General features: G+C 51.5%; 1 protein-coding gene across 5 annotated transcripts in view; it reads left to right on the top strand.

The window, feature by feature from the left end:
* Nucleotides 1-517: 517 nt before the first annotated feature.
* The window catches only part of ZBTB7C (zinc finger and BTB domain containing 7C), a 195,235-nt gene continuing 168,869 nt past the window's right edge, over nt 518-26,883 (top strand). Inside the window, exons 1-2 of one of the 5 annotated variants that reach the window (XM_068928417.1) lie at nt 518-644; nt 1,137-1,292. The gene's annotated coding sequence lies outside the window, so the exon portion shown is untranslated. Of the gene's footprint in view, nt 645-790; nt 924-1,136; nt 1,293-18,114; nt 18,142-20,568; nt 20,620-26,883 lie in introns of those variants that run through there. The other 4 variants (XM_068928419.1, XM_068928421.1, XM_068928422.1 and 1 more) reach the window with 4 other exon arrangements.

Below are 26,883 nucleotides of genomic sequence, written 5' to 3'. Positions count from 1 at the left end.
CTCCCCTCCCTGGGCAGGGGGCAAAGCGGCCGTTAGACGCCGCTGTAACGGCCGGCCGCCCCGCGCGCCCCTGCCTGAGGCGGCCGCCGGGCCCCGCCCCGCCGCCGGCAGCGCCCCGCCCCCTGGAGGCGGCCCGCCGCGCCCATTGGCTCCGCCGCACGCCCGTCCGCCGCGGTTTGTTTGGTCGCGTGGACCTGTCAAGCTGCCGCCGCCGCTGCCGCGCGGGGTGGGTGGGTGGGTGGGTGGTGGGGGGGGGAGGGGCGGTGTTCCCCCCCCTCCCTCCCCGCCCCAACGGCCAGGTCCCACGTGGCACCGCGCGGCGCCCCGACGGGGCGGGCGGCGACGGCGGCTCCCCCCCCCCCCCACCTCCAACCCTTCTCCTCCCCTCCCCGCGGCGGTCCGTGACGGGGCTGCCCCGGCGCGGCGGCAGCGGCAGGGAGGGGCCGCCCCGCGGGGGTGGGGCCGCCCCGGGTTGCGGGTGGTGGTGGTAGTGAGGGGTAAGGTGGGGGGGGGGGGGCAGCCGCGCCACGCCGCGCGGAGGGGAGGGGAGGGAGCGGGCTACCGACATCCGGGCCCTTCGCACGCCGCCGTCCCACCGCCCCGAGCCGCCGGGGAGCCGCCGGGAGCCGCGCGCCGCTCCGCAGGTCAGTGCCGCCGCGGGCTCCGCGCCGCGCCGCGCCACGGGCTGCCGTGAGGCGGCGGCTCCCGGCGCGCAGGTGGCTGCGGCCGCCGCCCGCCCCGACGTGCGCGGCGCTGCCGCTGCCCCGACCCCCCCCCCCCGCCGCCGCCCCCCGATACCCCCCGTCCCGTCCCGTCGGCGAGGGCCATGCTTCCCCTCGCGGCAGCGCTTTGCCTGCTCCCTTCCTCCGCGTGGCCGAGCACAGCGTTTGTGCCCCCCTCTTACTATTTGTCATTTTTTGACGGTAAGTTATTCCTTTCTTCCCCCCCCCCTTTTCTCTCCCTATCCAAAAACACCCGTCCCCCCCCCCCCAACACGCCGTGCCCCCCCTCCCCTCCCCATTCCCCAGCCGGCGTGCTGAGATTTGCCCCGACTGCAAGCAGTGCTTTCGCTTCACCTGTTTGCAGCGCGCATAGACGGGCAGGGGAGGGCAAATAAAAACCATAAAATCTGCCAGGCTTGTGCTGGTGCCGGTGAGGACGGCGTCGCCGGGACGGCCCCGCCGAGGACTGGAGATCTTCGCTCGCTCTGCCTGCCCGTGGGTCGCGTCCCTCTGCCCACCCCCCCACCCCCTCGCTCCGTGCGTGGAAACGGGTTAAAACCGTCTAAAAGAGTGAGTATGAGCGAGGTGCCCTCCCTTTCTGCGCTGGCGGAGGGGTGGGAAGGGGCGGCTAGCGAAGAGCTGGCATCAAACGGCGGTCCTCCCCGCAGGACTCGCCGTTTTTATATAGCCGTACCGCCGTCCGGTCCGGCGCGGCGAGGGAACGGACCGTCACCTCCCCGGCAGCGTCCCGACAGCTCGCGGACCGGAGGCGTTCGCGCCGCGCGGAGGCAGGGACGGGACAGGAGGCGCGGACCGTGCCCCGCGGGCGAGCAGCCTGCGGGAAGCGGGCTCGCGGTCCCGCGGAGCCCGAGGAACGCGTCAGCCTCGTGGGTTTGTTTATTATTGGTGGAGAGGTTGAACTTGAGCCTTTGGAGCACGCTCCGGACTCTTCCTGCAGAAGCTGAGAAATTTGGAAATCAAAGAAAAAAATGAAAATAATCTCTTTTCCTTTGAGGCTAGGCTGATTTTTGTGGTTTCGTGTAAGTGGCGGTATGAAAAAGAAAGACGGAAGAATTACAAGCTGAAGGCTCAGAGCGCAGAGCAGGAAATTTCTCACGTGAAGCTTCTCCGCTGCTGCCCAAAAAAAGCTAGGTGTTGCAGTGCCCTGGATCACAGATAACCGAGGTAGCAGAGGAGTGCTAGGTCATCCTGTCCATCTCCTGGCTAGTGGAAAAAATGGTTACACCCTCCGCTGTTGGCAAATGCCTTCTCCCTGAGATTAAGCGGCAAGCGAGGAAACCAGGGGCTAGGCTCAGACAAACGAGAGAGAAGGTGCAGATTTCTGACAGTGAGGGGTGCTGACCTTGGCAGCACAAGATATCCCTGGATCCAGCTGCTTTTCCATCATTCCCAGCTGTCACTGGATGGCTTTCTAAAGAGCCCTGCTCTCCCTGGGTGGGAGTTACGGGGCTCGAGGCGGGAGCAAGTCCGTGGCCGTGTTATGCAGAGGCAGGCTGGATGGCTGTAGCGATCACTTCTGGCTTTCAGGTCTGTTATTTGTCACCTTTATGGCTCAATTCTTTTTATATGATAATTATTGTTTTTTTTTTTTTTTTTATTGAGACAGAACTTTCGCTGAAGTTTCTGGCAGTGTGACTTCATGTGATTGCTTATTCTAAAGTGAATGTAATGCCGAACGAGAACAGTGTAGTTAATATAGCCTGCCACAGTGCAACCTCTAACTTAACGATATAGTCTTTTACTACTTGTAGATGACAGCCTGCCTGCTTTATGTCCTCCCATTTTATGTTTATGAGGAGGTGTCTGTTGCAGCAGATTGCCACCAGGAATGAGCCCATTTCTTTTTCTCATCTTTTTTCACCGTCTCAGGGGTCCTGTTCGGTACCTGCTGAAGCACTGCCCGACTCCCCGTGCCTCCGGCAGGGAACGGTGTGTGCGAGGCCAGTTTGGCTTTTGGGGAGAGGCAGCGCTTTGGTGTGGATGCGGGCCAGATCCTGCTCCACGCTCTGGGGGTGGGGTGAGGAGGGCTGAACCCAAGGTTTGGACCGGGAATGGGGGGTCCCAGCCGGTGCTGGAGGAGATGTGCTTCTGGTGCTTGAGAAAGCAGGTCTCTGTCTGCGGCAAATTTGCCCCCGTGGGGTGAGGAGGAGCTTTTCTGCAGCGCAGGGAGGTGAGGGGTTGGATGGGGAAGGGAAGGGGCTGCTCAGCCCCGCTGCAGCCCCCTCTTCCCTCCAAACCCGGAGGCTGAGCAGAACCCACTGATCTCTCCTGGGCAGAGGTGAGTAGTCCTGGGCACTGGTATCTCCCTGCAGAAAGCTCTGCTTACTGTGGTCTCCCTGAAATCATTATGGAGCCAGTGAATCCTGCCTGCCTTTGGCAAAGGCTTGTCTTCAGACCTCCGTGTGCGATGAGGGACCGGGAGGAGGAATAAGTCCTTTGCACTGGGAGCCTGCTGGAAGCTAAACTGGGACTGCGAGGGGTGCGCACATAGGGACATCTTGAATCTGAGCCTGCATCTGGCCAGCCCAGCACCTTTGATTGGGGCCGTCGATGGATGCTGAGGAAGGAGTTTAGGAATGGGGTAAGCATGTATGGTTTTCCCCCAAAATACTCTTCTAAAGACTGCAACAGTTTGCCTCTCAGGGCTGCCCAGTATTTGAAAGTTCTCGATGGATTTTTCTTGCATTAATTCATCCAGTTACCATCTGCGCCTGTGCAGACCTGTGAGCGGAGGCAGTTGTGGCATCTGAAACTACAGGGTCCAGGATGAGATTTACTAGCTTGTGTCTCCTCCCCTGTTTGTGTCCAGCATGGCCAAGGATCGCTGCTGTGCATGTCTTGCGCATGCTTGTATACTTTTAGGGTGGCACCTAGGGTGAGACATTGTCCATGTTGATGAGCTTCGCCCCACATCGTGAAGTCATTTACGCTCGCTCAGCGCCACGTGCGGGATCCCTCCCGGCTAAGCCCAGGTCCCGCTTCCCCTGCTGCAGCACGGAGCCTGTGCGATGCCGTACGTCTCAGCCACGTGTGCCAGCCAGCCAGGCTGGGGATAGGGGCGCAGGAGAGAGCCCAAGGTGCCTCTGCTCGCTTGCATCCCCGTCTCTTGTGTGCATGCACGCGTGCAGGCTCCGGTCACATGCCTGCTGTTTGTCTCAGAGACACAGCTGTCTCGGGGGAGCTCACACCTGGTCCTCAGCAGAGGCTGCAAACTGGGAGTGGGCAGGGAGGTTTGGTGGGCTGGTTTGGCACCGTGGACCGCTCTGCCAGCAGGAGAGGGGCCGCCTGCCCTCTTAGCAGGCTGCTTGGGGCACGGACCCTTGTGGGATGCCCGCGTGCCCTTGCAGCCCAGTGGCTTCTCCTTGCCACGGTGACCACGGAGGGCTGTTCAGGCTTGCCACGGGGAGGCGGGAGTCTGGCTGTGAGCATCCCGACAGCTCTGGGGTGTGCTCGGCCCGGCTGCGGGGGAGCCCGTGGCCAGCAGCCCCAGGCAGTGAGGGTGGCTTGCCACATCCCGTGCTGTTTGGAGAGGGCCTAACACCTCTGCGGCTGTCCCCGGGCTGCACAGGTGGCACGGCGAGACAGGAGGGGGAGCTCGCACTGCGCCAGCTAAATAGGACAGGGAGCTGGCTGGGACAGGGGGACAGCCTGGCCCGGGCAGCGGCCGGGAGCACCCCGCTGCCCCGAGCAAGAGGAACCTCCTTCCACCGAATTCCCCTTCACGCCAGACCTAATCACAGGTCTTGAGAAGCAGGTTGTGTGCGTTGAATTTCCTCCAAGTACTACTGGCCGTATTGTACTATTGATTGTTAAGCTGAACTTCCTCCTGAAATCATTAAAGCTTAAAAAATTGATGGCACAATAGAGCCCATTATTAGCTACATAACTTTTCTTTCTTTCTTTCTTTCTTCTTCTTTTTTTTTTTTTTAATCAACACAAAAGGGCAGAGTCTAAGCTCAGATTTGTGTTCTGTGTCTCGGCGAGGTCCGGGCAATGTGCCCTTCTCCACTGAATGGCCCCAGCTACCTGTCAGCACAGCTGTGCTGAGCTATTTGTTAGGAGAAATGGTAAAGAAAGAATCGATGTGTGCAGGGTTTTCTTTTCTTTTAATCTGAGCCTCCTGTCTTGCAGCCTGAGGATAGGTCTATTTATTTATGCTTTTATAAATAAAAATATTTGAATGGTGACGGTAATACTTTATTCCCTGTTGTGCCTGTCCCTTGGTCTAACAGCGGCTGAGTTCTTGGTGGGTATTAACTTACCATTTTAGTAACAGTCGAGTTTTCCTCAAGGAAGTCCCTCAGGGCTGGCCATTACTGTGTCATTGTATAACAGAGTAAAAGATGGATTACCTGGATAGGTCTCCTCCAGTGTGACTGCTCCAAATGACAGACTTCTGCTATTTATACCTGCTCCTGTTACAGTCACCAGCCTTTACTTTCTACAGGGTTGGGTGGGTTTACAGCTTGTAGGAAACACTTGCAGCATCTCCCAGCGTAAAGTTATCGGTAAAGGTGCCGATTTCCAGGTGGGACCATCCACAGCGTCCTGCGGCGTTGGCTCTGGTGCTCTGACAGCATGTAATGAAGTTTAGTGTTTCACTCAGAGCCCCAGCTCCTGGAATCAAGTGAATGCCTGAGAACTGCAGCTCTCCTTTCACCTATGAAGCTTTAACCTTTTCGGGTTACTCAGAAAGGCTTTAAGGTATGCTTGAGTGCATCTGGAAAGACAAGAAATAGGAGTTCAGAAAAAATATATATATATATATATATTTGTGTGCATATGTGAATGGGCATAAATTAAATCATATTATTGTGAAGCCAATATTAACCTTTTTTTTTTTGAAGTGGCAGAAAATGGAAGGCATGGCTTCTGCTATATAGCTGTCTGGGGCTTGCCATAATGCGGATCCCTTAGTTACACTGTGCCAGCGTGGGAACTGAAAGTCACGTAGAGCTGACACTGCCTTGCTGCGTGGCCTTGGGCCAGTCATTTTTCTTCTCTGCTGCAGCGTCCGTATCTCTGTAGCCTGACCGAGCGTGCTCCCGGTTTTTGCTGCCAGCTTCGTGTCAATGCTGCACGGTCTTGTCCTCCTCCTGTCCAAATTCTCTGCGTGGCTCTTGCACCCTGCTATTTTCAGGGAGTTTAGTGCTGCGTCAGTCTTTGCAAACCCTCTCCCTGAAAAGCTTCCTTGCTCGAATAGGAGTAATAGACACCACCTTCTCCCCCTCCCCGCTCTGCCTCCCCCAAGGCCCCCCCAGCCAGTGTTTCAACACCACTGGAGAAGTTGATTGCAAGCAGGATTTGCTGTTCCCGCTTGCCCAGACCTGGTCTCAGACCTCACCGGCAGTACTGCCGCCGCTGTGAAACTGCCCTTCCTCCCGGTGCCGTTCCAGGGGTGAAGAGCGCTGCTAGGAAAAATGAGCTTTTAGCTAGGGCGGCCCTTGGAACGGAGCCGACCAGGAGGCTGGGCTCGGTCCGGGGGCCTGATCCTTCCTCAGAGGTTTCTCGTCCCGTCCTCGGCTTTCTCCGATGGTGGCGGCGCAGGGAGTGCGCACCGTTTCCCAGGGTTATGGCTGCAGTCTGCAGCCCGTACCGAACTACCGCTGCCGCCTTGTTAGTACCTGGCTACAAAGGCAGGTTCCTCCGAGCCGCTGAGCGCCGCGCAGGCTGGAGGGAGGCGGGGAAGGGGGCTCGCGGTGGCTTTATGCCACCTTTGTGACCTGCTGACAGTGGGCTAATTTGGCTCTCGGTGCATTTAGATCAGAAGCGGTAGATGGGAAAAGCAGATCTAATCATGCAAACCTTCCTCTTGGGGTTAGCTTCTCTCTAAGCACGGCTTGCCACTGTTTCCTGCACGACCGTTTGGAGAGAGATTTTTCGGGAGGCTCAGATTTACAGGATTGAACACAGTGAAAAATCCCCTCCAGAATGGAGACGTACATAGTGTCTGTGAAAGCTTGGCAGTCTTTTAGTGCTGAGAGCCCTGTATGCCTCCAGTTTGTCATTATTACAGAATATTGCACGCTACTGCTTAAAATTGTGGAGTCATAAAGCAAGAACAGCTCAAAGGGCTTGTATAAGCCATTTCGTCTGGAAACTTAATGGAAAGTGGGATGGGAGCATAATCAGAGATTGTCCCATGTCTCTACAGAAGGTAACTCTCCTAATAAGGTTACTGTGCTTTTAAAAACAAGAAGGAAATAAAGTGCACATGCTGGAGGTGTGGTTTTTACTCTCACATTTGTGATGCTGGTGTTTCCACGACTGCATGCTCTGATTCTGCAAAGAGGTGAGCATCTTTATTCCTTCTCAGCTCAAATGACTGGAGGTGTATTTGCGTTGCTCGGATCAGGCCCATCACTACTGCAGAAGAAAGAGGTTTTTAAAAGGAGGCTTTTTAAATTGTGAGCGTGAGACAATGGGAGCTAGGCCATTTTGGCCGTTTTTTCTCCACTGCCCTTGAATTGTGATCTGTTGATGTATAGATATATTATGGGTGAGAGCTTCATAAGCATTTAAGGGACTCAAAAGCAGAAGTCCTACTGTTTTTGAAAGCGATTTGGGGGCTCAGTTGGGCCCTTAGTGTAAGGAAGAGGAAGAACGTCCTTGGTGGTGCCTTGCTTCCGGCCTGTGCTTCCATCCCTTGCTGGAAACAAAGCTTGGTTTGCTGGTTAGAATAGATCAACCTTGAGATTGTTGCTTCCTTTTGTTAAAAAAGAAGCAGCCAACAAAGAAAGCTTTGAAATCAAAGTGAAATTGTGGGGTTTTGTGAGGGGAAACCACGAGAAACCGTTTTCGCCTAAAGTAAAAGCCTCAATGGTTGCATTTTCAACCCAAGACTGGAAGCATGGTGACAGATTGAGGTACCAAACTTCACAGAGGAGTGGAGGGTTTGAAGGTTTGCTTTCCCATCCGGAGGGAGACACTCCCAATACCTTTGGGGGCCTGGGAGATCTGCAGGTATTCACAGCTTAGAAATCAGGCTGCTAATATTAAGTATTTGAACATGGCTTGAGGACATTAATTTGAAGCTGGTAAAGGGATGTATTTTTAAGCAGTCACAAGCTCTCCTTGCGTGTGCGCCGAGATGGCTGGACCGGCGTGCCCAGTTAGCCTGTCGCCAAGCCTGGGTGGGCAAATCCCAGGTGACCATATTCTGCCTCTCGCCAGGGCTTACTCCCTTGGGGGCAGCGTGTGATAACCTCATCTGCGTGGCTCCTGGTTCAGCACTGGCTTGTGTCCTGGGGGTTGGGGCACAACCCGAGCGACCCAGTACCTGCCTGCAAAATACCTCCAGCGGGCTACAGGAGCGCATCTCTTTTAGCTGCTGGATCTGCGTGGTTTTGGCACTGCTGCCATCGTCCTTCAGCTTCCGGCTAGAATAAGTTCAGCAGAGCGGCTCTTTGCTGGGCACAGGGGTGCTCTGCAGGAGCAGTGAGCCTGACGGTGCTTTGCTTTGTGTTTGTGTGGTGCTTTTAGGAGGAAGGAGGGGCCTGAGCCGTGCTAGATCTTCCAAAATACTGCTACAGTGGGAATAAATAATAATAGTAAGGAAAACAGAGGCTAAGAATTAATACCTCCCTACGGAAAAACAAGCAGAGACCTACTAATTAGTGTAACTCAGGTGTGTTTTGTGATCCTGAGCTAATGAGTATTCATAATATATTTGAAGTCCTTGGGTATAAGATGGTGTATAGGCTGTGAAGTGTTACTGGTCTGCAAGGCACAGCCAGGAAGGAAGCAGAATTCCTTAAGGACCTGATCTGGCCTCCACTGGCATCGGTGGAAGGACTTTTCTAAGCTCGCATAGGTACTGAGATCCCGGCCAGCCCTTGAAGCCTTATCTTTTGTATGGAAAATAATGGGCAACGTTAATTTTCATGTTGCTTTTCTATGTAATAAAGAGATGAAAGACCCTGCCAAGAGAAGACCTGGAAAGCTGCAGAACAGTGGGACGCTATCACGCATAGGGCAAAAATCGATAAAACAGCCAGGCTGCTTTTGACTGCTTTGTCAGGAACCAGGCTGCAAAAACCTTTCCTAGCCAGTTGGTAATGTGTGTGCCGCACCCCACGGGAAACGGCAGGGAGCCGTGTGCTTTGGGGCCAGCAGGAGCTGCATCCCGGATTGCGCTCCAGCAGGCTGCCCATCGGAGCAGCTCGGCGTGCTCTGCAGCTATTAGCCGTGTTGCCAGGGTATTTGACTGCGTGTGAACTTTGCAACAGTCGATGGGTTTTTTGAAGTTCCAGATCCTGCAGTCGTGAATAAGTGAGAAACTGGGTTTCCTCCTGAAATGTTAGAAAGTCTGGTCGTGTAGAAACGCTTGAAAACGTGAACTCCTATCTCCCACAGGTTAAAAAAACAGTGTGAAGAAAGAGAACCTAAAAGGTACTCTTAAGGAAGTACTGACTGCCCGGCGTTGGCAGTGCTGCCTTAGCAAAACCTCGTAGCACTTCTTTCAGGGGAAAGTGCTACAGGGAGGAAAACTGAATTGCAGCGATATTTAAAGGGCTTGCTGCTGTGAGCCGCTCAGCAGTTTGCCTGCACCAGGGCTTTACAATTTCCAGAACCAGGTGCCTGCATACGTATTTAGGCATCTAAAAATATGTGGCTTCATCTTTCGGAAAGGCTGAAGGCTGAGGTGTCCGAGCTGCCGTCAGTCGGGAGTGCTCAGAACTCGGTACTTAACGAAAATCGCGCTCCTTATACTTAGGTGCTTAAGTATAGCTTTTGAAGCCCAGCTCTTGGCGCCCGTTCTGTAAACCCTTCACCTCCCTGGCTTGCCCAGAGCAACTGCGGGAGGCCCGGGAGAGCTAGGAATAGCGCTCCCATCCACGCGACGCTGTCCCAGCCGGCGATTTAACCACAGCGACACGCTTTCCTCGGCAGCAAGAACTTTCTGTTCTCTTCTCGCAGAAGTGTGAATGAGGGACGGATGACGCTCCAGAAGCTTATAGAATTTTTTGGCGACTTTCCCCAAAGTCATTATTTTGGGTACGTGGTTTGTTTGTTTATGCTTTTTGTTTTTACTCAAACACCATACATTTTTTTTTATTGTGTCTGGAAAGCTCTGAGGTTTCCTTTCCCCTCCCCTCTCCCAGATGGTTGGCTATAAAAAAAGGAGGGCTCCGCACAGGAAATATTAGAATAAAAAAGGAAATATTTCAGTTCTGTAATGAATGAAGTTTAGCCTTTCCAGGGAGGATGTGGGAGAGAGGAGAGGGGGGAAGAAAGTGGCAGGTGTGTTTAGAGGGAAGGGTGTGCCCTGCCGTGTATTTTAAGCTCTGCTGGTCCTGTGCCACTCATTTTACAGCTCTCCTGTGAAAAAGCATCCGGGTCTTAGTTTGCTCTTAATCTCATTGTGACCAGCTTTAAGAAACAACCCTCCCCATTCTTATAAATCTATTTCAGCTCATTTATTTAATTAGATCTTTGCTCTCTGTTATCATAATAGGAAGGAGATACACAGGCTTGTTTACCTAAGCCGGTTGGTCTGAAAGAAAATGAGTTTGCATTTTTTTGGAGGAGGAAGTAGCAGGCGGGTGGGGAAGCGCGGCGCTTGCCAGGCTGCTGGTTTCCTCTCGAGTGGATCCCCAGGAGCAAAAGGAGCCGCTACAAAAGAGCGGGGTTCAGAAGAAAGACTTCAAAAGGCGAGATGAAACTACTCGTTCCCCACGGCGGGGAGGAGAGCTCGGAGCCAGCACTCTGCCTCTGCTGGGGTGACGTTCCCAGGGAGCAGGACTGGACTCCATAATGTTTTGTCGTTGCTCTCGAAAGACCCCCACGGCTGGGCCGTGCAGCCCGTCCCGGTGCGAGCTGCGGGCTGAGACCTTGGCTGCTGTGTCTCGGGGCAGCTGCGGCTTGCTGTCACCCACAGCCGCGGTTGTCTCCGCGTGCGTGGTGGATGCGCGGTCCTTTGGGGACAAACATCAGGCACGGGGAGGGGAGGGGACACGGCTTGCCGGGGCCTGGGTGGGTTTAGCTCCGGTCCTCATGGTGGGTCGCATCAGCCCCCTTCTGGACGAGACGCTCACTTCGTCACAGATAAGCACGGCGCGGGTCGGCACCTTGCCAAGCCAGACCCGGGTGTACTGGAAGTCGACCCCCTGCTCCTGACTGCGTTTCAGCAGGGTTGCTTACCAGCAGCTGGGCTTGCATGCCACCTCAGGGCGCTCACAGGCTATGAGCTGACACCCTTTTATTTATTGCCTGTGTCAACGCTGCAGATGTTTTGGTGAGACAAGCATCTCAGGATGATAGGTCTGTCTGAGACTCCTTGTTCTGCGTGAGAGAGGGCCTCTGCGAGAATTGTGCGTAGCGTGAGCATCTTCTGGTTGAGCGCTTAGATGGGTACTCTGGGGATCGGGGTTCTTTCGCTGTTCACTTCGCTGTGATTTTTCCTATGAGTTTGGGGAGATCGTCTGGTTCCACTGAACCTCCATTCCCTACCTGTGAAATGCAAACGGTAATTCTTCCTTTTCTCCTAGAAGCAGAAAGGTATGGTCTGGAGAGCTGGTGCTGTCTCTTGCTGCTGCTGTCAGACTGCATATTGATAGCATGGCCTCAGCCGTGGTTGGCACCTGAATGAATAACTTCAATACGCACAAATAAGAAAAAAAATAGTAGTTGCTACAGCAATGGGTTGAAGAGCTTACGTTTATGCAGGGCCATTCATCAGAAATGATACCCAAATGTTATATAAACTTTCATGTGCACATAAAATGCTGCTCCCAGCACTGAAATGTAGCTCTCCTTAGGCTTAAAGGCAGCAGCAACTGTTCGATAACAAAACTACACAACAGTGCAGGACCTGGAATAAGGAATAACTGCTTCCATTTGAAAGTGCAGGGAAAGTTTAGTTCAACAGATTTTCCTACTGGAAACTGGCTAGGACACCATTGTGAAAATCCACCCCCTCTGAGCATGGCGTGGCGATTTTATTGTCTTCCAGTGGGCAAAACCTAGCAGTTTTATGGCTTATCTGGAGGCTATTACCTTGGCCATCCAGGCACCCCCAAGAGGGACGCTGGGCGTTTTGGGTGATGAGGTGAATGGGGCACTAGAAAGGCTTACGTAACCTTGCTGGGTACTGATTTACAGAGAAGAGTGATGTCTCCCAAACTGCTCTTTCTACTTCTTGCAGATTTTGGGTCCAGTGGGGAATAGATTTACCTGCATTTAGTCTGCAATATTTACCGTAGTCCTATAGGACCTCTTGGTCTCTGTTCCTGATGAAAGGAGCATTTCCAGTGCTATTTGAAATTTCCCATTGCATCAGGTTTGAGAATATGCAGTGCGGGAGGAATGAGGGAAGGAGGAGAAAAATTTGTTTGATGTTCCATTTTTTTCAGTTCAAGCCAAAATGATCTTCTTATTTACTTACTTATTTATTGGCTTTGGCCTTCTCCCTTTCCCAGGCTTTGCCTAGGGTAAGACACTGACATTTGCATACTTGATCAAATCTGAGGGAATATCCAAATCATCATTAACAAATCTATGGACCTCAAGCTAATTGGCAGTTGAGTGCAGCAAAGACAAGCCCTTCGGTAGAACATGGAGTTCCTTGCAACAGGGACACAACCAAGAGGCCATTTGCAACTGTTAAATATAAATCCCTTTGCGGGAGGGCTAGACATGTGCTTTGTCCCATATCCCTGTCACAGAACACTCGGATTGCATACTCACCCCTTTGCTTGATTTTTTGGTTCTTTGTATGGCTGGATCTTCACTGCTTTTAGAAAACTGCGTGACTGTACTCGAGCAACACCTGGTGGGTGGTGGTGTCAAACCCAGGCAGTGTGTTCCAGTCCTGAAATGGTTGCAGTGATGCTGGGGGATCGCGTGGTCCATGAACGATGCACGGCATGCTTTGTTGCCCCACTGGAAAGGAAAACCGCAGTGTGGGTCCAAGATGTTACTGGCCTGTTGTAAGCTGGCAGAAGGCAAGTTAGGCAACCTGAGCAAATGTTAGGCATGTGGATGTTTGATGCTTGGGATTTTCTTTTCATTTTTCTTTTTCTACACTGCCTTGCTCTGTGATCAACACAAGATTAAGATGAAAAACTCAAAGTAAATATAAAAAAGGTAGGCAGGAACACCATGACCTCAAATAGATCATGAATGAGCTTGAGGTTAAAGTCCAGAAGTACCTGATTCACAAAAGTCTGCTGCTATTTGCAGTGTAAGGATTAAGTTTCCTCTCTTGGCTTCCAGAAGTCAATCACTGTGACACTGAGAAGGATGTGAGAGAAAACATTCTGGGTATTCATTGTCGCTTTTAAGCATTCTGATGGTCAATTAAATAGAGGAGAAGAGAAACATGACTGATGATAGTCACTTAAGTTGCTCAGCAGGGATTTGTAGCCAGCATTATTATTGCATTGCTGTCTGCCAGCAGTGCTACACTTGTCAGCCTTTCCTTTATAAATCGCCGTTTTCAGATGTTTGCAGCTTGATGGCAGAATTTCTTTTTGGGATGGGATTTGGTACTAGAGACCTCAGTCTTCTCTTTGATTTTTTTTTTTTTTGTTTAAAGACGCCCCTCCAAACAAGCAATTGCTTTTGCGAAGTTGTAGGGGCAAAAATACCGGAGTGATAACCCTGCTCACCTTTCCCGTGAGAACGAGCCATGGACCTCCGTCAGGGCCGCACAAGGAGAGCTTTGCAGGGACAAACGCACCAGTTAGCCGTGCCAGGGCCGGGATTCGTCAAACCAGGATGTGGAAACCAAGCGAAGAGCGTGGCTGCCGCAGACCTCGCCATCATTAACAGAGCTGGGGCGCTTCCAGGGGGCAATTCACCCGGAGGGCTGGTGCCTCAGGTATCTCGGGTATGAATCTCTGTTAACCTGCCTCCGCTGACTGTGGAGGGAGCCTTGGACCATGGCTCCTTGCTCAGGTTCTTCATCGAGGTGCTCCGGCCTTGCTGGGGCTCTGCCAGACTCCTGCGTGCTTGCAGGCGTCCCTCCAAAGCAGAGCTTTCTCCCAGGCCACTTGTCTCTCCCACCCTAACACGCCGGTGGCAGCCGGAGCACCCGTCGGCCCGGGTGAGTGTGCCGACAGTTGAGGCTTTTGCCACTCGAGATAAGCGGGGCAGAGATCATGACTCCTCTTGCAAGCTAAAGACACTAGGTGTTAGAGTAGAGCTGGCCTTGCTGATAACCTGGTATTTGGCCGGTGTCCTAGATTTCTTTTGCTTAAATTCATTTTTGATATTTTTAATGACCTTTTCTTTTTTCCCCCCAAGAAGACAAACACTTCTTAGTCAGTCTATTGAAAAGTACAGAGATGAGATGTGAAACTGAAAGCAGGAAAGAAACAGTGGTTAATTAACTATCACCGTTCCAAATTCTAAGACTATAAATGAATCCTTTGATAATGTACATTATTATGATGCAGGAATAAACAGGGTTCAGGCTGTAAATTTAAAGTGACCAATCATAATGACAGGATCCCCCAAATAACGTGAGTTTGTGAACTAATTTAGTGTCAGTTTACAAATAATGTATCTTATGATTCATCTTCAAAATATCGAAAAGCAAATGTTAACTTTGTTTTTTGTGGCGTTAACTGTGCAACTTGAGGATTTCCTTTAAGCAGTTTTGTGTGTATGTATATGGAGATATTCCTGCAGTACCGCGTGTATACTCGGTTTATGCCTTTCTGCCTGTGAATAATACAAAATGTCTGTATCTATACCCATTCTTCTCTATTTATGATTGCATTCACTCGATTTTTGCATACAATAAGATTTCCAAAAGAGAAGAAAATCTGTGTTTACTCAAGTTAGCATTTACACATGCTTAGAAATTGCGTTCCCTCTGTAGTTCTATTACATTCTGGCCTTCAGTTAGTTTCTCCTGTTCTTTGTCTTTTATTATGGATTAAGCTTGCAACGCTTAGAGTGTGCGTGTGAGTGATTTTATTCGCCTGGCTAGTCCATTGATTTCAGGACTAGAGCTTCTTCAGAGCTGTGTTTGTGGGGTTATTTTGAGCCTATTGTCTTTAGTGGGCCTTGACTCGTAAAGACAAGCCTAGCGGTCCTTGTGAAATACCTGTTCTTTTAGCTCGACAATTCTTGAGCCTACAATCCTGGCTGAAAGCAAGAGGTAGAAAAACTATAGCCACACGTCTCTGCAACATATTTAAATGTGTATTCAATTTGGGAGAAACAGAGGCTAGGAGAATGGTATGTTTAGCTTTTTCTAACTTGGAGAAGAGCTCAACTTTGAAACCTGAAAGGAAGGTTCAGGCCACCCTTGTGCTCCGTCTGGAGCTGCGGTTCCTGTGCCGGCAGAAATCGCAGGGAGCGAAGTAGGAGTTTAAACAAGGAATGCAGAATCAGCTGCTCTGTTTTTCTTTCCTTTTTTTTTTTTTTCCTCTTTTCATTTCTCTGGCTCTTTTATTAGGAACCGCACGATTGCAAGTGCCTGGTTCTGCAGTCTGCGCTGTGTGGGCAGAGCCCTGTGTCCCAGAGAGCGCTGCACTGACCTCCGTGTTACTTCCTCGTGCTGTGACCCAGCATTTACCGGAGGATGGGGGGTAAAATCAGGTCTGCAAAAGTAGAGGGCGAAACGGTATAAATAGATGCAGCTCCTGTGACTTCAGTAATACCTGCATATTTACAGAAGCTACGGATCTAGGTTTATAGGTAGTCTTCTTTGCACCAACAGTTAATTGCAGACCCAGGAGCACATCGGATCAAAGATATGCTTGCAGTCTCTTTGCGGAGCTGAGAATCTTTCTGCAACCTGCCTTAGGTCTGGATTTACGTGTGTTCAGCTCTTGCTTTCAGAGGCAGCTCTTCTGAGGGTATGTGCTGCTCTCCAGCCCCTCTGTGGTCTCAGATGGGCTGTGCACCTAAGGGCTTTGGCTCGTGCTCACTGGGCAAACAGCAGTGGTGCTCCTGCATGTTATCCCTGCCTACGGCCCATCCTGGGGTCTCTGAAAGAGTCGGCAGAGGAGAGCGTGCCTGGCCGGCAGCCGTGCCTGCTCCTGGCCTCGTATTTTAGCAAGGAGATGTTTTAGGTTTGAGGAGAGAAGTGGCGGCGACGCAGAGGTGGGGGGCGGCTGGGAGCAGTAACTTCTGAAGCTTTTGCAGCCGCTTTACCCAGGGAGAGTCTCAAAGCCACCAGTCTCTTTTCTCAATCCATACTCTGAAAGTTGAGTCCATTTGAAAGCTGAGCTCTGAAAAATTGTGTCGCAGGTGCAGGGCGGAGGCATCCACTGAATCAGCATCAACCAGTTGCTTCTTTACAAAAATACGTGTGACGTTTTGCTAGTAACGGAATTAAAAAGCCCCAGGCCAAAGCGCTGCCACCCCTGGCTGCGGACAACGCTTGGAGGAAGCGGGTGGTGTTATCTCGGAGCTGGTGGTGTTGGGCTCCTCCAGCCGCACCACCGGCACTCAACATAACATTACTTATCTAATCCCGCCTGCTTCCACTGGGTGTTTGCTGCAGAGCTAGGAAAAACCTGATGCAATATTTGTACTTGTGTCCCTCCTCCTGCGTCCGAGCTGAACCGCGGGATCGCTCGGCTGCGGGGAGGAAGAAAGGAAGGAGGGCACTTTTGATTTTGAAAACGGTAGCGAGGGGGCCCCCGTGGAGGACGGCACCGTGACAGCTGTTAATCCTGCCTTCCTTCCCGAGCGCTGCCTGATGGGCAGCCGCGGCCGAGCGGAGCCAAACCGTGGGCTGGTTTGGGGGCTTCACCGGGGAGCTGGGCGCCGGGGGCCGCTTCTCGGAGTCGGAGCTCAAGGGCAGAAGAAGAGGCTAAAAAAATATATAAATCAGCTGGGGGGGGTGAGTGGGGGGAAGAAAGAAGGGCAGAGGAGGAAATTAAAACAACCTTCCAGTCTAGAGCTAGTTTCCTCTCTTACATTTTTTGGCAAGACTTGGCGCAGCCTTCGAGGGGAAATCGGCTGTAACTTTCCATTGCGGCTGCCCGTTGCGCTGCCCGGGGGTGCCAGATAAAAGGGGACGAGGTGCGGGCGGCAGGGTGGGGGAGCGCGGCGGCCACGACGGCCCCTTGGGGACCTAACGCTCCCGTTAACCCTGCGCTGCCCGCCGGCCCGAGCCCGGGGGAAGTCCTCGTGCTCATCCCGCCTCTTCGAGCGCCCCGAGCAGCCGGGGAGGCGGCGCGTTCGCCTTCGCAGGTCGTCGCCGGCCCGGGCGGCGCGCGGCTCGGCGTTACCGCCTCCCTCCGTCGCCTCCGCGGGCCCGTTTGGGGCGGAGGAGCGGGCCGCGGCTCCCCAGCCGCGGGCCCCGGGCGCGCGGGGGTTAATCGCCGTCCAGATACGAGCCTCCTCTCACCCACCTCGCGCGGGGTCTCTGGCGCCTCTGTTATTTTGGCCCCGGTCCCTATTGTCTCTCGCCTTTGCCTCCCCGTTGCTTGGCAACCCCCGGGCTGTTAATGGGACTTAGTCATTCCCCGTTACTCTTCCTCCCCCTCCTCCCCGCGCTCTTCCTCAGAGAAGGAGAAATGGCCCTCGCCAGGCTCCCGCTCCCACGCGGTGCAGCCCCAGCCCTGCCCGGCCCCGCTGCTCCGCCGGCCCTCGGCCGCCGCGGCCCGCCCGCGCGGTATGGCCGGGCCGCGTTTCCCCTCTGGGAGCCGGCGGCATCTCGCAGCCCGCGGGTGTCCCGAGAGCGGGCCGCGCTCCCGGGGCGAGCCGGCTGCTAGCGCCTCCCCGGGCTTCTTTCTCCGTGATAAACTCCAGAGCTCTGCAGCAAATATAGGCTCTGCTGGGACAGGGATCACAGCGCTGGCTCGCAGGCGGCTTTCCAGGGGAGTAGCGTAACTCTGAAGAATAGTGGCTTCTTGCCCTTGGGTCCCGCGGCCCTGCGAAGGGGCCCGGGAAGGGGAAGGCATACGGTGGAGTCGAACCTCGCCTCCTGGCTCCCACCGCAGCTCGCGCTCCTCACGCCCGCAGGCCGCGCGGCAGTTTCTCCCCGGCCAACGGCGCGCCGCGGTCTGACGCCCTGAGTCCCTGAAGCACGCCTGGTCCTACGGCTGGGGCTTCAAAGGAGGATGCTTGGGGGGCTTTCTTTGTTCTCTCTTCCCTGTGTGGAGTTTGCTTTCTGTCGGGAAGCGAAAACGCTGCTCGAAAGAGCGTGCTGCCTCTGAGTCAAAGGGGATGGCTCGTCTTTTCGCCGGCTGTCTCGGCGCTCAAAGCATGCATGCTATCAACAAGTAATAAAGGCATTTCTACTGCGTCTTTCAGCTGACTACTCCAAACTTCCTCTAGCCAGCCTGCTGAAATACTTACCTAGGGACATGATGAATTTCCGTCACGTTTAATTCAGGATTGGATGTCTTCCTGAGAAACGTTCTTTAGCTCCGTTGCAAACGCGTGGGCTTAGTGGAGCCAATGGTATTCTGCTCTTCTTTGGGTTGAGGTAAGATTCGATCATCTTGGAGGTCCTTTAATAGATAAAATCCTGTGAATTTATTAAAAGCTCTCTGGGATCGGCGAATGTTTTTAGCCCTTATTACTGATTGAAATTTGTCCATGGAGGAGCTGGAGAGTGAGCTGAGGTTAGCAGCAGAACTTGGAAGCGGTTCTTCAGTTGAACCATTTATCAAACCATGAGATCGCTCCATGATGAGGCTTGAATTTAGAAACTGCATGCCTGCAAAAAATGAGTCTACTTGTCCAATTGCATACTAATTCATGGTAATTATACATGTAAATTAGGTACATCATTTTACATTCATTTCACGCAGGCACTTATGCACAGCGTTTCCTGCAGAATGCTCAGGCTATTTCATATCATGAGTAGGGACGTGCTGGTGGTCCCAGAGGCAGTAAAGGTCAAGGGTGTGACATGCACAACCATGAAAGTGGATCCATTTTTTGCACTATCTTCACAGCTATCTGCTTTCCTTCCCCTGGAAAACTGCTTAAATGGTTGATGATTTGGGAGGGAGAACAAATATTCATGAGAGGTATCTTTGAAACTGTTCATATTGCTCCTCGTTGTTTAGGAAGTGCTGCTTATTTTCTACTTTATATCAAAAAATGAAGGGTGGACTAATGACTAAAGGGGCTTTTTTTGTTGTTTAGAAAGTACTTAGACTTTTTAATCTCTGGTGAGTGTGTCATGAGCTGGAATCTACATAGATCTCTGCCTACTTCATTCTAGCCTGCTTTGCCTGTCTGAAGAAGTAGCATTGTATGCAACTTGCTTCTTGTGCTATCCAGAATACCGTTATTGCTTCACGCTCCAGAGCTTGATCTCAGATGTAAATCTTAATTCTCTGTTTTGACTTTCAGTTCATTGCATCCTGAAGCTTTTGCCTTTACAAGCGGCAGGGCTGTCCTAATGATCTTGAAAAATGTTTCCTAATCTCTGTCTGCATCTGTCTACTGAATATATGTGTATTGATGGTATGCAACAAAGATGTTTTGACGTGCATTTGACTAGCATGCCCGTGGTACTGTGCAGTTGGTAACATCAGTGTGGTCTTCTGTAGGTAATCATCTCAAACAAATAGCTTTAGCTGCATCACACCACCATATATTAGGAATATGTTACAGTTTGTTTTAGAAGTGTTTTAAGATTGTTTTTACATATATTACAGGTTTACCTTCCACTTGGAAATCCAGGTTCCTCAGTAGTATTTTTAGAGTGCATCTATGGGGGCCTCAGAAGTAATGGGGAAGTGATTCATTTTCACCTCCTTTAAAAATAGCAGGAGGGTTTTATGTATTACAGTTGTGGGTGTGATTTTTTAGAGTTATCTCTGTTGAAGCCTGGTATTCCTGCACAAATAGATAGACCATTAGATAAGAGGTGATCCAAGTTTTCCATAGCTACAAATCACCCGTGTTACCTTCATATGTTGCCATAATTTGTGCTTTAAAAGTATAAGTCACGTAAAGCTTAATATTGCCTCTCTTGTATTTCAGACTTCTATAGTTTTGCAAGACCAAATTGCATATTTGAGAGATGAAGGACTTATCTTCCCTAGTGGTCTATTATTTTCCTTAACAAAGCTGCTAATTGTTTTGAAGTGTCTCACTGAGTTGTGAGTGTTTGGATAACTCTGGAGGGAAACAAATTGGTGGACAAAGTGCAGGTGATGTGTCTGTGGGATGTGAAAAATGCACAAAATCACTGATTTTTCTTATACACTGGAGACCGCTGCTGGACACAACTGCTGCATATGGAGAACATATTTATCGACAGGTAGCACAACGCCTTGGAGGAAACCAGAGCTGCTGCCTGACGGGCTGGCCCTTTTTCTTTTCACTGCGTGTCACGCCTTATCTTATGCTCCATCGTAAGCTCCTGGGAGCAGAGACATCTTTATGCTCCGTAGTCGTTCAGCAACCACCGTGGTGGGTATAAAGCAAAATGTGTGGTGCGCACCCCCAAAATATTTGCAGTCAGCTTTACTTCTCTTTATCTTTTGCTTTTAGGCATTGATAGCTATTTTTATTAGCACGAGAGGCTTGTTTTATGTGTTTCCAAATATGCAAAATTTCACGCGCTCTGAAGCAGCTCTCTCCACGCAGCCATTTGATACTTCCCCAGGGTTCTCCCTGCGCTTTCTTCTTGAGTGAGGTGCAGGCCCCCAGGGACCGAGGTGCCTAGGGTGGCCGGGGTGATTAATGTGTGTCTGGTGACTCAGATGTCTAAGGAGACCCAGCTGACTAAGACGACCCAGAGGGCTAAATCTTCCTCCTTGCTATGTCATGAGAAACAGCTGAGCAGTAGGAGTCTCTGCTGCCTGCCCCAGGCACGGTGGGTTGGCTGGCCAGCTACACGTATAGGTTATCAGTAAGAATTCATTAGTAACATAAAGGAAGTGGCGTATCTGCATGAAGCAGCTTTGCTCGGGTGGATTTGGATCCCAGTGGCTCGGTTATGGTAGGTGGCTTTGCTGTGTGGTTCAGGCTCATGGCGATGGTGATGGTGAGGGTGAGCAGCAGGGAGGGGTGCTGCCAGGGAGGGTGGCTGGACGGGCTAAGGGCACGATTGGGCCCCACGGAGGGGGAACCACCTCCGAATTGGTGGTGCTGCTAGGTCCCCCAGTGCCTTTGCTTCTGGTTCCAGTTCCAGCTGGTGGTGATTGGGGCATTGACGCAATTGCAAATTATCCCTGTGAAAACAGGTGCAATCAAAAGAAAAAAAAAAAAACACACCATTTCTCTCGTCCAATTCACGGCCCAACCTCTGCACAAAGCCCATAGTCTTTCAGTTTATGCTGCCGGTATTAAACTCGGAATGCAGGTAGAGATGTAACTTTATTTTTCACCATCTTGATAATGAAAATTAAGAACTACTGTTTGGAAAGGTAAAGGTTGGAGCTTGGGGTGTTAGCAGGTGCCTGGAGAAGCCTGGGCTCAGTTACTTGCTCTCCCGCAGGCTTCCTGCATGACTGGGGCAGCTCACTCAGGCATAGCTTTACTGTAGTTATCACAGCTCATGCAGATGTAGCCAAATTAGCTGGAGCCCTGTTAACAGGGAGCCACCGCTGTGTGAGCCAGCCACGCGTAGCCGTGCGTTTACCCGGTTTCCTGGATGGGTTTGCGAGCTGGTGCCTAGCTCCAGAGGACTGCAGAACGCATTTCTCCCAGGATGTGAGCTGGTGCGTTCCCTGGCAGCTTTGGTGTACGAACGGGAGCATCAGTGCGTTGTAAACCTGGGGATCCGCTGCCCAAAGGTGGGAATGTGATGCCAGTCAGCAGAACCGAAGAGGTGCATTGGTCCTGTGCTGCCTCACAGGGTGCTGAGAAATAAATGCCTTAAAGAGGGGAAAGCTCTGATGTGCTAAAGTAGGAAAAGTGTTACTTAGAAGTGTCAGCTGCGGTTGATAATGTCTTGATTTTGTTTGCAGCTTCTAGCTTTGAGAGCCTCAGCCAGGTCAGGAATGGGGAGAGGCTGTGCTTCTTTGAAAGTGGGCTTTATTTGAGCAGGTGGGAGCCAGCAGTGTCCACTCAGAGGCAGAGGGAGAGCACACCATATACTGTTTGAAGCCAGCTAAGGATGGGATGCAGTGGCTTCCCTATCCGGAGCTCAGCAGTGCCCTGGCCTCGCCCGTCAGGTAGGAACCGAGGAGCGTGCCTCACAGCAATTCTCACACAGCAAGGGTCTGATAAAGCCATCTCAGATTTGAGTTCAGAAGTGCACCAGATAGGCACAGTGGGTCTTGTGTTTTCAAAAGTTTGCTCTCTAGAAAGCTTTCCGCTGCAGGTCTGGGTGCTGTGTCTAACTAGTGATGCACCTGCTGCAGCTCGGGAGCTCTGGGCAAGGAAAGCTGTTAAAGGGAAATCTCTGCAGAGTGAAGTTGCATTGCTGCAGAGGCCTGGACCTCTTGATCAGGTGTTTTTATTTCTGTGGCTGTAATGAATTGGGTAATAGGGAAGCTTTGATGAAGGCCAGTGCTAACCCTTCCCTGTGCAGGGTGTAGTTTCCAATGAGAAAAAGAGATCTAAGAAAGCATAGTCTTGTGCAAAGTAGGGAAATGGAGATCAGTGCTGTCCTCCAGTAATATTAGGTCTGGGCAGCTTTGCTCAGTTCCAGGAGGTCCCACTTGTGGGAGTAGCAACAAAAATATCCTGAATGTGCCCTGTGTCTCCAGGCAAAACTCGATGTTTGCAGGCAGCTCCCTTTGCAGCCTGGCACCTTTTTTCCACCATATGCTTGGAGTACCTAGATGGGGGCTGGACCAAGCCTTGAATGTGTTGGCAGCTAAATTTAAACAGGAGACTTTGAATCCCAGTGTGATGAGTAGAGAACCCGAGAGTGCTCTCTTGTTTAGCCAAAACCTCCTCACACTGTTCAGGCTAATCATCTTCGTTATCCTTCCAAATCGTCTGTTAGTACTGAAGAACGTTAGTTGAGATTGCTTCCCTGTCTAATATGGCTGTATTAAAATTTGCTAGCAAGTTGACTTTAAATTGTCAGTGACGATAAGCTTTTTGTTTGTTAGACTTTCTGAAACTTCAGCATGCTGACTCAAACAGAAAAGGCAGCTTTCTTGCTTAATATAAATGGGAGGAAACCCCCCAAAGCAGGGGGAACCACCGTGCGATGCTGGTAGCAAAGTCCTGTACGCGTGCATCAGCACTACTGTCGGTGCCCATAACGCCCACCTTCTAAGGGGAGCAAGTGGTAGTTTCCATATTGATCTTTCAAAAGATACCTGTCTTAAAAATGCAGCTAGAGGAGACGGTTTCCTTTCTATGTAAGTCATCTTAAAGTTGGAATGGATCTGGCCCACAATATTCCATGCTCTGCTTTCTGCAATCCCACATCCATCTTTGTTTAATCTTATTTGAGCCTGTTTGAATTGCCCTAGTGATGCAGCAGAAGATGCTCAGAATTTGTGTCTATGAACACTTGTTTAGTTTGTGTTCCTGTGGGCTTTTGTTTTTAATAACACATACCATCCTGCAGAAACAGAGGTTGCAGTTCATTTCAGGGTGGGCTTCTTACCTTAATTTATAAGAAAATGACATTTGTGCTTTGCTTCTCTTTATGAGATTGTTTTCATAACGCCTGAAGGGAGGAGACTACAGAGAGGAGAGTGAGAGGTGGCCCAAACATGGAGAGAGCTTTAGCTGTGGAATAAGGAGTGATTTTTTTTTTTTTTTTGAGGAGGAAGTGATGGGTGAGATTCAGAAACAATAGGAAAGAGATATGGAAAGAATGTGTGGTACTGAGGGAGGAGTTTGAAAGAATGGTTGAGCACTTGGGAGTACATGAACAACACCTGCAGGGGAAATACCTGACCTAGGCATGGCTGGAGGAAGACCATTAGCTGTAGCGAGGAAGTGGGTGAACTTGTGGGCAGATGGTGAGGTAGTGAACCATCCGTGCTGACAGGTGCTGGAGAAGCCCAGCAGCATGGGGATGATAAGGCAATGGAGAGGTCACCGAGATGGGGTGGGAATCGGGAGAGGATGTGCCTCTGTGGAGTGTGGGAGCAAGAGAGAGGGAAGTGACAGACTTTGTGGCCAGCTGCACTCAAGGCAAAGGCACCAAGGAGAGCCCCCTGCCCCAGGGGCGGGTGAAAACGATTTTGGTAGCAGAAGCAAGAGAGGAACCAGAGTTCAGACAAGTAGGTTTTGAAATGCCTGGGGGCAAGGGAAGATGAGGGAGAGGGACAAAGGGACGTTTGCACTTGCAAGGCTTGAGAAGACAGGCAAAGTGGGTAGAGCAGAGACAGATACCAGCTGAAAGATGAAGGGGGAGGTGCAAAGCACAAGGAGTTCAGCCCAAGCAGCCGCACGTGGACAGCGAGGAAATCTCAGAGTCGCAGAGGGTGCACTTGGAGCCGGGAGTTTGGAGGGAGAGGCAGGCTCAGCAGGAAAGATGATCTCATGCAGCCCTGTTCCTGAACAAGGTGGGCGAGGGCTTCTCTGGGGCAGGATGTGGTGGTGTGGCCTCGCTGAGGGGACGTAATCTGAAAGCACGAAGCCTCTGTGTGCCCCAAGGAGCTGCGTTGCATTGCTGGGCTGGCAGGCCCGCAAGGGCAGGAGAAGTGACCACCCATAGGCAGCTGGGCAGTGACCGGGGGTGTATGAGGTGCTGAGGCCCTTGCTCAGACCTCCTTGCAAATCTTGCTGCTGATCCGGAAGCCCAGGTTGGAGCTGCTTCCGTGCCTCCTGCTGCGTTTTGCTAGTGTGTTTGAGAAATCACGTTTTTGACCTCTTCTTTGGAATTACAACAGTCAAATGCTTTTTAAACTTTTTGACAGCACAGCTGGGGTTCTCCCATAATGACAGCATTTCAGAAGTTTCAGGGGGGTTGGGGAAAGCCATCAGGAAGGACACTGATGCCAATGTGCTAAAGCACCAACTTGCGCTAGAGCAGCGTGAAGAGGGCTGGGTGAGGCCGCCTGCTTGCCTTTTCCCCCTGTGGGGCTGCATCAGGGAGTGAGAATCGCACTACCTAGCAAGCGTACCGCTACCGGCCCATTCGCTTTGGAGCGAGTGTACCCATGGCGGCTGCATCATTTTTTGTCATTGCTCGAGCTCCCCGGCTCTGGGAACAGCAAGGAGCAGAGGAGCGAGGTGTTCCCTCTTGGTGAACGTGCCTCTGCTTTGCCAGCCAGAAAAACCTAGTGACAGCAACTTCATGGCTGTGATTTCTTGTTAAAAGGCAGCAAGCAGGCGGAAGCCCAGGGAGCATAAAAATACGGGCCCAGATCCTAGCACTCAAATGAACCAGATGCTGCTTATTCTGAGATACCCCATGATCTGCAGAAGGGAGGACACCGGAGGCAGTAGCCTGTAGCCTGCATGGGGGTGGGGGGAGCGGCGCGGCACAAGCCAGAATAATCCGTTTTTGTTTTTCTGGATCGCTTTGGTCTCACCCCTCAACAAAAGCAGGATAGTGCAGTATGTCATTTCCTTTCCGGCAGCCATTCAGTGTGGCACCGTGGGCTCTGCCGCCCCCTCCTCTGCCCCACGCCCCGGGCACAGATTGCTCCTTGTTCCAGTTGTCTGTACCACCCAGGGCTTCCTTTCCAAGTTTTCTCACACCCTTTTATAGCTGTGCAGAAGAAAGCTTTAAAGCCACAAAAACCAGGAACTGCAAAGGCGAGACGGATATCTTTAAAATGTGAGCTTGATTCTCTGCTGAGCTGCTGTGTTGGGGATGGGGCTCAGCGTGGGGTAGCCAGGTGAGCTCTCGAGATGCCCCGCACGCAGAAGAGCGGGTTCAAAGCTGAAGTGTGAGGGAGCTGCAGCCCTTAAATAAGCTCCTGTTTCCTTGCCAAGGGGCAGCTCATCATGGATGCCATGAATCAAGGGTATCAATGAGTCTTTACAAATGAGATCAGTTGTATTTCTAAACCGTGGGTCTTGATCCAGGTTCAGTTGTCTGACATACTGCTCTGCCTTTCTGCTGGCTATAGCACTAGGACTGGGTCCTAGTGCAGCGCCTCAGGTTAAGTGAGATGAATCTGAACGTGAGAGCGTTGACTACCCTTTTGGAGGAGCTAGCTCTTCGTGCTGTGGCCTATCTCCTGATGCTGATAATGAAAGCATCAAATATGGTAGTGTCTCTCTCATACACACCCCCTGGCAGGGGTGAGGGAGAAATCCAGATTTCCTGATATAGGCACAGAGCCCGAGTCCTTGCCTCCAGTGTTATGCTGTTCTGCTCTCTGTTTTTTCTTGGATGTGGGACCTGAACTGATCAGCAGCTCATTTCACCGAGGAACCGTCCCGCAGGCAGAACCTTTTGCCATCACTGCTTTTGTTAGGTGGTGATTGAGCTGGTGACCTAGAGGCAAGCAGCAATTCACTGAAGTCCTTATTTGGCATGTGATAAAACGCGGCATATCCCGGCACCTGTTTGAGTCCTCCCTGGTCAATACAGCACTGCTGTTACGACTTCTTTGTCTTTCAGTCGTTCAGTAAGTTGTGCACAGAAGAAATGCACAAATCGGTGTCTTCACATCAAATGAAGGCTTATTGCAAACTCCCTTTTGCTGCAATCTCTTGGCCTGAACTCTGGATCGCCACTCAAATGGTAGGGAGTGATATTGTTAAACAGTAATTGGTTACTGAATTATTTAGCTGCGCAATCCCTGTAGCAGCAACAACAGCGAACACTTAACTTGCAATTGTCTCAGCTGGGAAACAAATACAGGGCACTGCAAACGCAGTGGAGCCCAGAGGCAGAATAATTCTTCAGAGTCGATGCTTTAAAAAAGGTTTATAGTTATTTTGTCAGTGATGGTCTCATGCAGTGGAAAGTGTATGCTAATCACTTATCAGCTGCTGCCTTTTAATTTGTAGCTAGGCAAGCCGAGTTCTGCCCTTTTTCTAAGGAACGGGTGAAATTAATCAGCTGTGGGTCCCCCACATTAAAGCCCAGAATCACTCTGTGTCTTCTGAAGGCAGCAGACTTGGCCACAGAGTTTGCCACGTTGTGACGCCAGTGTTGCACCTGGCTCGAGTCCCCCCTGCTCTCAGACTCCTACCTCAGGACGCTGTAGCGAAACAGCTTAACTCACAAAGTAGCATAACTTGGCATGCAGAAAAAGCAAAACAAAACAGGAGGTATGTCCCCCAAGGTGTTGTTGCAACAGCTTGCAGCTAGCTGAGGAACTCCAGCTCTTTCTACGCATGGTTCAAGATAAGGCCCTGGTGAGGTATGTGCAGTGGCAACGCTCCT

Source organism: Struthio camelus, chromosome Z (genome assembly GCF_040807025.1).
Source record: "Struthio camelus isolate bStrCam1 chromosome Z, bStrCam1.hap1, whole genome shotgun sequence".
NCBI lineage: Eukaryota > Metazoa > Chordata > Aves > Struthioniformes > Struthionidae > Struthio > Struthio camelus.
The sequence above is the reverse complement of the archived record's forward strand: the minus strand, read 5'-3'. Positions and strand labels throughout refer to the sequence as shown.